The following is a 9,570-nucleotide window of genomic DNA, read 5'->3' on the forward strand; positions in this document are numbered from 1 at the left end:
TCTTAAACATCAAGCTCAAGTAGTCGACACTGAGGTCCTTGTGAGAGCATGTTGCTCTAATGTTAAGATCCTTGTTATCAGATCTCACATGCATTAGATGGGCCACATGGTTCAAATGAAAGATGGTAGGCTGTCAAAACAAATTTTTTATGGAGAGCTGGAAACTGGCAAGTGCTCTCAACATAAGCCTAGGAAAAGTTTCAGGTACTGTACAAAGAACAATTTGAAAGTCTTGCAAATCAACATCGACACATGGGGAGAATTTACTCTGCCAAGGCTGAAGTGGCGAAAGTTGTGATGCTCTAGAGAAAAGAAAGCAGGCCCACAGCAATCTGAAGCGAGAACTTCGCAAAGGTTTAATTGATGTTAACGATGACACAGAGCTGGAATGAATGCAACACTTCTGAATGAGTGCTCCTGTCAAAAGCTGGCTACGTCAACCACCTTAAATTACACAAAACTCCTGTTCAGGTCAACTTGTACCTATTAGTCCAAACTGAATGATCTGTTAAATATGCAACAAAGTTCGCAAGTCTACTAATGGTTTGAGAAGACATATGAATGTTCATAGGAATACCCTTCAGTTTTAGAGGAAGTCAACTCCATGGAAATTGCTCAATGTGTATGTCACATCTGCTTCAAGATGTGCACATCTGTGGCGGGCCTGCAGAGTCAACCAAAATGGCATGGATGATGGGATGAAGAAAACTCAATATGACGGCAATCACCTGGAAAGATGCAGCAATCATTATATACATATATGTGTGCCTGTGTGTGTGTGTATATATATATATAATTTTTAGTTTTGATCTCGCTACCATATATAAGGTTCAATATAATAATTGATAGAGAATTGTCCTTATAATAATAAATATGTAATCTGCATAAATTCATATTTAAGCATATCTTATAACTGGGAAACACCAGGCGGCCTATTAGTGTGTATATAAAAAGAAATTTAGATTTATAGAAGACAGAACAATGCAAAGATGTAACAGATAGACTTGAACTGAAGCAACTTAAGATATAATGATGAAACCAGCTATACAGTTTTCCAAATATTTAAAATGAAAACATCATCCAACATAGTATAGCAATCGATTGATTGTCAAATGTATTTGATTTTTATTTAGAATTTGACTTAATTTAAAATACAGAAAATCCTTGAATCACCTACTCATCACAGATAGATGTCATATTCTGAAAAATCATAAATCGATCAAGTAGTTTTTTTTATAGAATATCTTTTTTTTATAGCAATTTTAAAAGTAAATTTTATTCATTACCAAGATAACCACTGAGAGGCATTATTGTGTCAACAAAATGATTTAAAAATTAAATCTTACTGAAATATATAATAAGAAAAGGAATAACTGCTTAGTGAAGAGATATAAAAGTCATATTTATGAATCTTTAAAAAAAAAAAACAGCAATTTCATTGGATAATAATTTAATTATCCAATGAAATTAAATTGAATATTTGTAAAAATGTTTCAGAAAGAAATTTTTGGTCGGATGTAGTATGTCATTGAGTAAATATATTTGAATAGCCAAATTTTGTTCATGAAAAATAGTAATTCACTAGCTAGGTAGAATCAAATATCGATTTTGTAGATACAATGTTATTTAGGACTGAAGTCAAATCCAACTGCTTTTTCTTTATATATATAATAAATATATAAAAAGTTAATGAAGAGAATGTATCTGTATAGATACATTCTTTTCATTAGATTTTTTTCTGAATGTTTATGAACAAGGATTGTTTACAAAAGCTTTTTTTTATTATGGAAAGAAAACAAAATTAAAAAAAAAATGTTCACATGAACTGTTAGTTTATGGTGGTAATACAAAACTTAAATCATGACCATTTTGGAAATACAAAAAACCGTTACTTGTGTTTAAATACTGGGTGATCAAAAACGCTTTCATCAGGAAGTTGGTGATATAGTAAAGTAAACCCCAGCTTTAAAGCAAGATATCTGCAGTTAGCATTCAATTTAAATAGGTGATAGTGTTATTAAAATTCAAACTATTTTTTTTTTATAGCACCTATACGAAATGCCTATGCAGAGCCATCTGCAAAGGGGAGATAACTTAATTTAGAACTATTGTATATTAATACCGTTTCAGTTCACAACACAAATTTTTATCATGGAGATCTCTAATGCTCAACAAGTGATCTTAAAATTTTGAAGAAAGGAGCATTTTTTTGTTAAATCATCAGTAGGGCTATGACAACAGAATATTCTTTTCATTGTTTTGACTCTCAAGTATATATCCGACAGTTAATCAATCGAGAACCACATAAAAGTATATAAGATCAGCGGATACACATTCAAAAGTCAAAACAATAAAAAGAATATGCTATTGTCCTAGCCCTAATCATCAGCAATCTGATGTTCCTGCAAAATCCAAATCTAAGAATTACCATCTCAATGTTTAGCTCTTTATCTAGAATTTAAGTGTTGAAATGAGTGACACTATGGATCCCTGTGCAAATCACAGGCATATTACTTAAAATGTTAATATGCAAAATTTCACAGAAGAATGCCTTATAAAACATGCAAGGCTCACCATTGCCAAAGTCTCTGTAGCTTGTGTGCTTTTCACAAACTAAATGTTTCATGATTGCCAATGGAGAGGAAAGTATCTATTATTGTTGCTCACAACAAAAATTATGTAACCACCTTGAGAGCCACCATCTTTCAAATTAGTAAAAGATGTGTCACCATAACTCCACTATATTATGCTCATGTAGATTACCAATATTAAGAACTAAGAACTGCCTAAAAATTTCTTAACCTTTTTATACTCTTGTCATGCATTCCACTCTGCTTATTTTGATAAATGATAGTCTGTGTAGCAATCCAATTGAATCTATCATTTGTTTGTTTCATGATTGTCTCCTCTGCTGGAGTCAATCTCCTATTTCTGAAAGCAAAAAGTGTTGAGATAGTCTATCGATTTTGCACATAATTATCTTGGGACAATTTTTTAACTGTATTGCTCAACATCAAGGTATTTGAACTTTGTAAAATATTCAAATTTCACTACAAAGGTGTTTTTAATCATCAACCCGAGTAGAAATGATTCCTTTCAATTTTTCATCATGAAAATATGTGAAGACAGTTTGGTTGTACTTTGACACATCACCTCACAGTTGCACATAACAAACCTTTCACTGTAAGATACCAGGAGCTTGAGGCATCAGTCGAACTATGCACACACTTTGAGAACTTATAAAGTTTGCTCTTCACTGACAGCTTTGGGTATGTTGTAGTAAATAAATTGGTCTGTCAATTTCCATACTTTGAAGAAACGTGGTCTTTATATCAAGAGAATTACAAGACCATCCATTCGAAACAATAAAAGCTAATGTAAAATCAAAAGGGTTATTTACCATTCTTGAACATTTTTATCATTTTATTATATTATCTTTTTCCCAACGACATCATTATGATGGTCAAGAAGCTACTCCATGAACTTTGTGCAGCGGTTGTTTTAACATAAACATTCACATTTTAGCACGTGTCCCATTAATCCTAATTACATTTTATTCTGTCATGTTATAATCTTTTTTTATACCAAAGTATGAAATATTGTGGTGTTTTCTTTGTTTAGAATTCCTATGGTCACTGTTCTTTGTTATATGTGGGGCGTTCCAAAAGTAATGCCTCCTAGTTTTCCCCCCCTGAGTGGATCAGAGGTGATTGCAAATTGTATCATTGTGATGACAATGAAAGTTTCAAAAAAAAAAAAAAGAATAAAAAGTTGTGAAAAAGTTTATTTATTTTTTTTTTTTTTACAACTTTTTATTTTTTTTTTTACTGCTCTTTTTTTTTTTTTTTATACACTTTTGACAAATAGAATCACTTCCAGACACTGTTAGATGTTTGGTAAAAGACACACGTAATAATAGCTAGAGTAAGTCCAACATAATTTCTGCTTCCTTCCCAACATTTCAACTGAGTCATTTGCAAAATCCTAGATTATATTTGTTGTGTTCCTTTTTAGTTCCTATTCTGTCCTGCACCATGTGAGATAAAATGTCAAGGTAACATTAATGCCAAGTTCAGCTACAAACCGGATGTTAACAATCTGTCAAGAATGATTGAACCAATAGTCTAGCTCAGCAGCATTGTCCGTAGCATTTGTATTATCTAACCTAGTTGCTTCATTAGCACAAGATTTGTTTCATGCATAATATAGATTGCTCATATTGCATGTTGGCAGTATCTGTCCCAACCACAAACAGCACATGTAAAGAGCTAACCCTCAAGTGTGGGTGAGTTGATTCTTTTTGTTTTCTGTGATTAAGATTGATAGACTCTTCTATTATGTCTGGGGCCCATTATGTCAGTGTTGCCCTCAACCGCTTCTGTTCCTTCTATAGTTACTATTGCTGCCCACTGATATCCACCAGAATCATAGTCATAAAATATCTCTTCTTCCTGTCATTCTTCAAATTCATTGCTGTATTTAAATACCACATCTGACTCTTGATCTTATTAGACACAAAATAGGAACCATCAGAAATATATCTCATTATTTTTGCAGCTGTTTTTACATTGCATCCATCATCAAATCATCTACTGTAGCTTTTGCTAGCCTCTCATTGTCATCAGAGAGGTTGCCATTTTTTACGGCTTGATATGTAATAATTAATTCTGGTAGACTTATCTCATATTCCCTTTACTTGGTAACCAGATCATTCAATTCAATCAGATAATCGTTGATTGAAGTATCTTTTGGTTTCATTTTTTTTTTTTTTTTTTTTTTTTCAGATGAATCATATGCCATTAAAACAACCAAATTATTAACTTTGTAGAAAGTGTTCAACTTTTCATATATAGCTGTCATCCTGTCTTCATCATTAAATGTTTCTGGATTCATTTCTAAAATTGTTTTCCATGCATTTTTAGTTATAAGCAAAAACACTGCAAAGGCCCTTTCTGCCTTTTCAACACTAGTGACCACCTCCCAAAACCTCATTTTCTTTAAGAATCATATTTTGTCTGGAGCCAGTGTAGATGGAGTAGACACTTTTGAAACTATGATGATGTCAGGAAGTTTTTAAAGAAGTCAACTTGTACACTGCTGACAAAATTGTCAGTCTTCAGCTAGTTTAGTAACTGACACTTTTCAATAAAAAAAAAGTGCTGTTTTTTTTTTTTTTTTAATTGATAATACTACCATCTATACAAATTGACTAACAACCAGAGCCATCTACAGCCAATCTGCAAAGGGGAGATAACTCAATTTACAACTATTGACTATGAATGCTATCTCAATTAACAGACGTATGTTAAGAGCATTGTCTTGAATGTCTTTGCACTCAGCAAAGTCCACATGGTTTTTATACTCTTTCCTTCATACACAGAATCCCAAGCAGCTTTTTTCTTTTTTACTTTTTTTGTTTTAAAATAAATTTTATCACTCAAATTACTTTGTTAAAAAAATGTAAATACTAAAAATACTGTCACACTTCAATAATTCTTTCGCACAAATGTCGAAGAATCAATATTAAAATTTTCCTGAATGTCTTTTTAAGAAATTTTGTTTTACTTTTAATATCCTTGAACTTGTATCATAATTGAAATAAATATCTATATTAATAAGCACAGAAGTTTGTTCATCTTGAACACTAGCATTTCTTATCCATACTAACTAGATTTAGTGCGGGAAGTCCAAATACACCCCAGAGTAATGTACAAAGAAACTTTAGTGTTTCTTTATAATCACAACATGAAAAAGAAAAGTGCCTCATTTTTTTTGTAAATTAATGACATGTCACACAGGTGACCATTGTGAATTGATTTGATTTGTCTCTCAATTACCACTATTTGAGGAAATACCTTGAGTCTGCTCTTGGCCTGCCAAGACAGCAAAATATCGAATGAAACTATCTGATATTTGCATATTGGTTTAAAAGAAGGATATTTTATTTATTAACTATTATTTGGTGTTGAATAAATATTAGTTTTTAACATTATTTTTCCCCTTGCAAATATTTAAATTTTTGGTAAAGCTGTTAGAGTTTAAAAAGCATAATAAATATCAGAGCTGTCTTAGATAGTCAGGTCAGTTTACAGGAGACAGTCTAGTTTTGAATTTCTCAGAAATGTGTATACATGTAGAATACTAAATTTACACTAGAATTCTTCCCTAACACGAAATGTAACAAAGGGAGATAACTCTACCCCAACATCCTGATAAATTAGAGGGATCGAGTTCACCCTGCTAACAGATCATTGTTTAAAATATAAGCCCATCTTATTTATTATTGTTATAAATCTCTATTTGAAAGCCCTAGTGTCTGGTCTGGCTTTGTTCCAATTCCCAAAAAGTTGATTTTTAATTGTAAATAAGTATGTTTTTCTTTTTTTTTTTTTTTCTATAGACTAATAGGATAGTGTGAGTGTTATTTATTTTGTGTGTCATGCTTACATCCAAGTGACTGTTGTTATGGACTTCCATTTTTTTGGAATAAATAATTTACCAAGAATTCTTCATAAGTTTCGGTTTCGATTATAACTGATGACACAAAAGTCATGTATTTTTTTTATAAATAATTTTATCAAGAATTCTCCAGAAGTTTTGGTTTCAGTTTTGATTATAGCTGATGGCACTCCAGTAATCTATTTTTTTAATAAATAATTTTATCAAGAATTCTTCATAAGTTTTGGTTTCGGTTTTGATTATAGCTGAAGGAACTTAACTTATATATATTTTCTTCATAAGTTTTGGTTTCAATTCAAGCTGATACACCCAAGTCATATGGATATGTTTTTTTTATTTTTGAAATTACAACTTTATAATATATCAAAATCGATAGAACATTAACTCCATAATAATATATACAAAATCTATAACAATTAAAATATCACATTTAAGCGTACTTTACGACTGGGCAATGCCGGGCGTCCCTGCTAGCTTAGATAAATACTTTTTCAGTTTTAACAAAAGTACTACAATAATATCAGAGCATCTCCATTTATGCTGAACATCTACAAAATGCCAACATCAATATATTACATAGAAATGAATCCACTGTGGAATTTCCACAGGTCTCACAAGTTATTATTATTGTAATAAGAATAATATTAGGCCAAGTCAATTTCTAAAAGCCATTCAAGACATGCCAGCATGTAAAATGAACATGATGATGATGATAATCAAAAACTTAACTAACTTTAGAATAACATCAGAAATAAAAATAAGCTTAAACTTGAAGAATCTCTGTGCATTTTAATAAAGTTTTCGATTTTTTTAAAACTTTACTTAATACAAGATATCACTACAAGCTTCATCCATGTCGTTTGCTTAGAAAACAGTAGCACAAAAACATTTTGATATGTAAGCCATTTTTTTTTTAAATTTTATTTTTTATTTCTAAAATTCAGTAATTTATTTAAGTACATTATAATCTATAAATATAAAAGCGAAAATGTATGTATGTTTTGTATGTGTGTTCGCTTTTTCTGTATGTCTACAAAGGGCTTTTTTCAGAGAAGCGGTTGGTCGGTTCACAACTTTTTATGTCACATATAAATCGTAATATCTCAGAGTTAACAACGAAGCTCGCCTGTCTATTTAATTTTCTCGATTTCGGGAAGGTAAATATTCAACATTTGTCGCTCGCCGCATGTGGGTTAGTCTTTTTCCTATAACATCTTGGGAAGCGTTCCCGCAGTAAATGATACTATCCCGCAGTCAAACTTGACCTCATTAACTCCTTAAAACGGGCACCTGCCAAATCCAAGTAATTAAATAAATTCAAACGTGTTTCCGTTAGCATCTCGTGGTGGGGCAATCGTTAACGTCGCACGTTTTTTTTTTTCACTTTAATTTACAACTTTGCCTCAAAACGGTTCGGGTTCGATCTTTACCTACCAAAACATTTTTTTTTTAACTCCCCACCCCCGGAGTTTCCACACACACCTCCAAACACCCGGGCAACGCCGGGTACCCCTCGCTAGTTTTTAAATATAAATCTCACCTGTCTGTTTAAATATATGCATGTATGTATGTTTGTATATCTACCTAAAACTTTTGACAAAGGCAACAGATTTCACGAGATCGGTATCATTTTGAAGCTCGATCCTTCGGATGATAAATATAAAAAAATTGGCTAAAAATATTTATTTTTTCACCCTCAACTGGGCACTTTTTGTCAGGGAAGGGTGGCTTTTTTCACCGATATCTTTGAAAGTCTTCCCCTCTTTTCGATTGACTAGCCTTAATTTAAATATTCATCACTTCCGGTTTGGTGATGGGTGCAACAGCAAAGACATCACTTTTTTTTTTCATGTTCTTTTCCTCCTTCGCGGTACGGGTTTGAGCCTGCCTACTTATTTTGCTCAACACCCAGGCAACCCCGGGCACCCAGGCTAGTTTTTACATAAATAATAATTTAAAAACTTTCTCATTTATCTTTTGATTATTTTCATTTTCTAAATTAAAGAATCACCCGCTTCTTCCCAACTTAAAGTAGTGATTTTTGTGTGTGGGTGGTGTTGTAGTCTAATATAGAAACAAACATGGTTGAAGTATGTAATGCTGTCACATATTAAATAAAATTTTTAAAAATGATTTAAAAAGACCTTATAAAATCTATAAAAATGCACAGAGATTTCTAAGAATTTTATGACCATGAGTATCCATGCAAAAAAATGGAACTATTGAAATAAAGATTCCTAAGAGAGCTCTACATGAACTCCAAGGATCCAAAAATTTAATGAGGCCTACAAATAAATTTATTTTTATTTTGTTTCTATTTGTTTTTTGTTTTTTTTACTAAGTGATGTATGTATGTTCATTGAAATTGTCGAGATTTTTATTTGAATTTTATGTTAGGAATATAATAAAATTGATTCATTGTTAGTTTTTACTAACCTATAAACAAATGTTTGATTTTTAAAAAATTATACATTCATATATGGTGTCTATGGACGAGAAAATAGCTCTCAGGAGGTCCATTAGTAAAATAAGATAGTAAAAAAAAATCATGTAAATTGGTCAAGTAGATTTTTATATATATAAAAAAAAAAAAATCAGGTAGATTTTTATATATAAAAGTAGATTTTTATATATTAAAAAAAAAACAATAAAAATTCAGCATACCAATGTATAATAAACACTTACAAGCCTCCACCCCTTGGAAAAACTTCAAACTAACGAAAATCGCCATTTTTACACATTTGAAAATAATTTCTGACGAGGATGCATCAGACCGTCTGAAACGTACGTAAACGATTTCAATGACTTAAAAACATTATTACAATGATCCAAACATAATTCTCAATGAAAAACCAAGACACGGAATAATAAAATAATGTTAAAAAATACACATTGTTGGTGACTACTCCCTTATTTATATATATATATATATATATATATATATATATATATATATAAAATCGTTTTTTTTTTTTTTTAACAATTTTTAGCGATTTTAATAGTAAATTGTATCCATTATAAAGCTGATTTTGATACTAGTAGTTTGAATTGAGTTGCTTCACTTTATTTAAAACAATATGGCAAATCAAAACACACTCTTGCTTACTCTAA

This window comes from Euprymna scolopes, chromosome 1 (assembly GCF_053919585.1).
Source record: "Euprymna scolopes isolate OS-2025 chromosome 1, ASM5391958v1, whole genome shotgun sequence".
In the NCBI taxonomy this organism is placed as follows: domain Eukaryota; kingdom Metazoa; phylum Mollusca; class Cephalopoda; order Sepiida; family Sepiolidae; genus Euprymna; species Euprymna scolopes.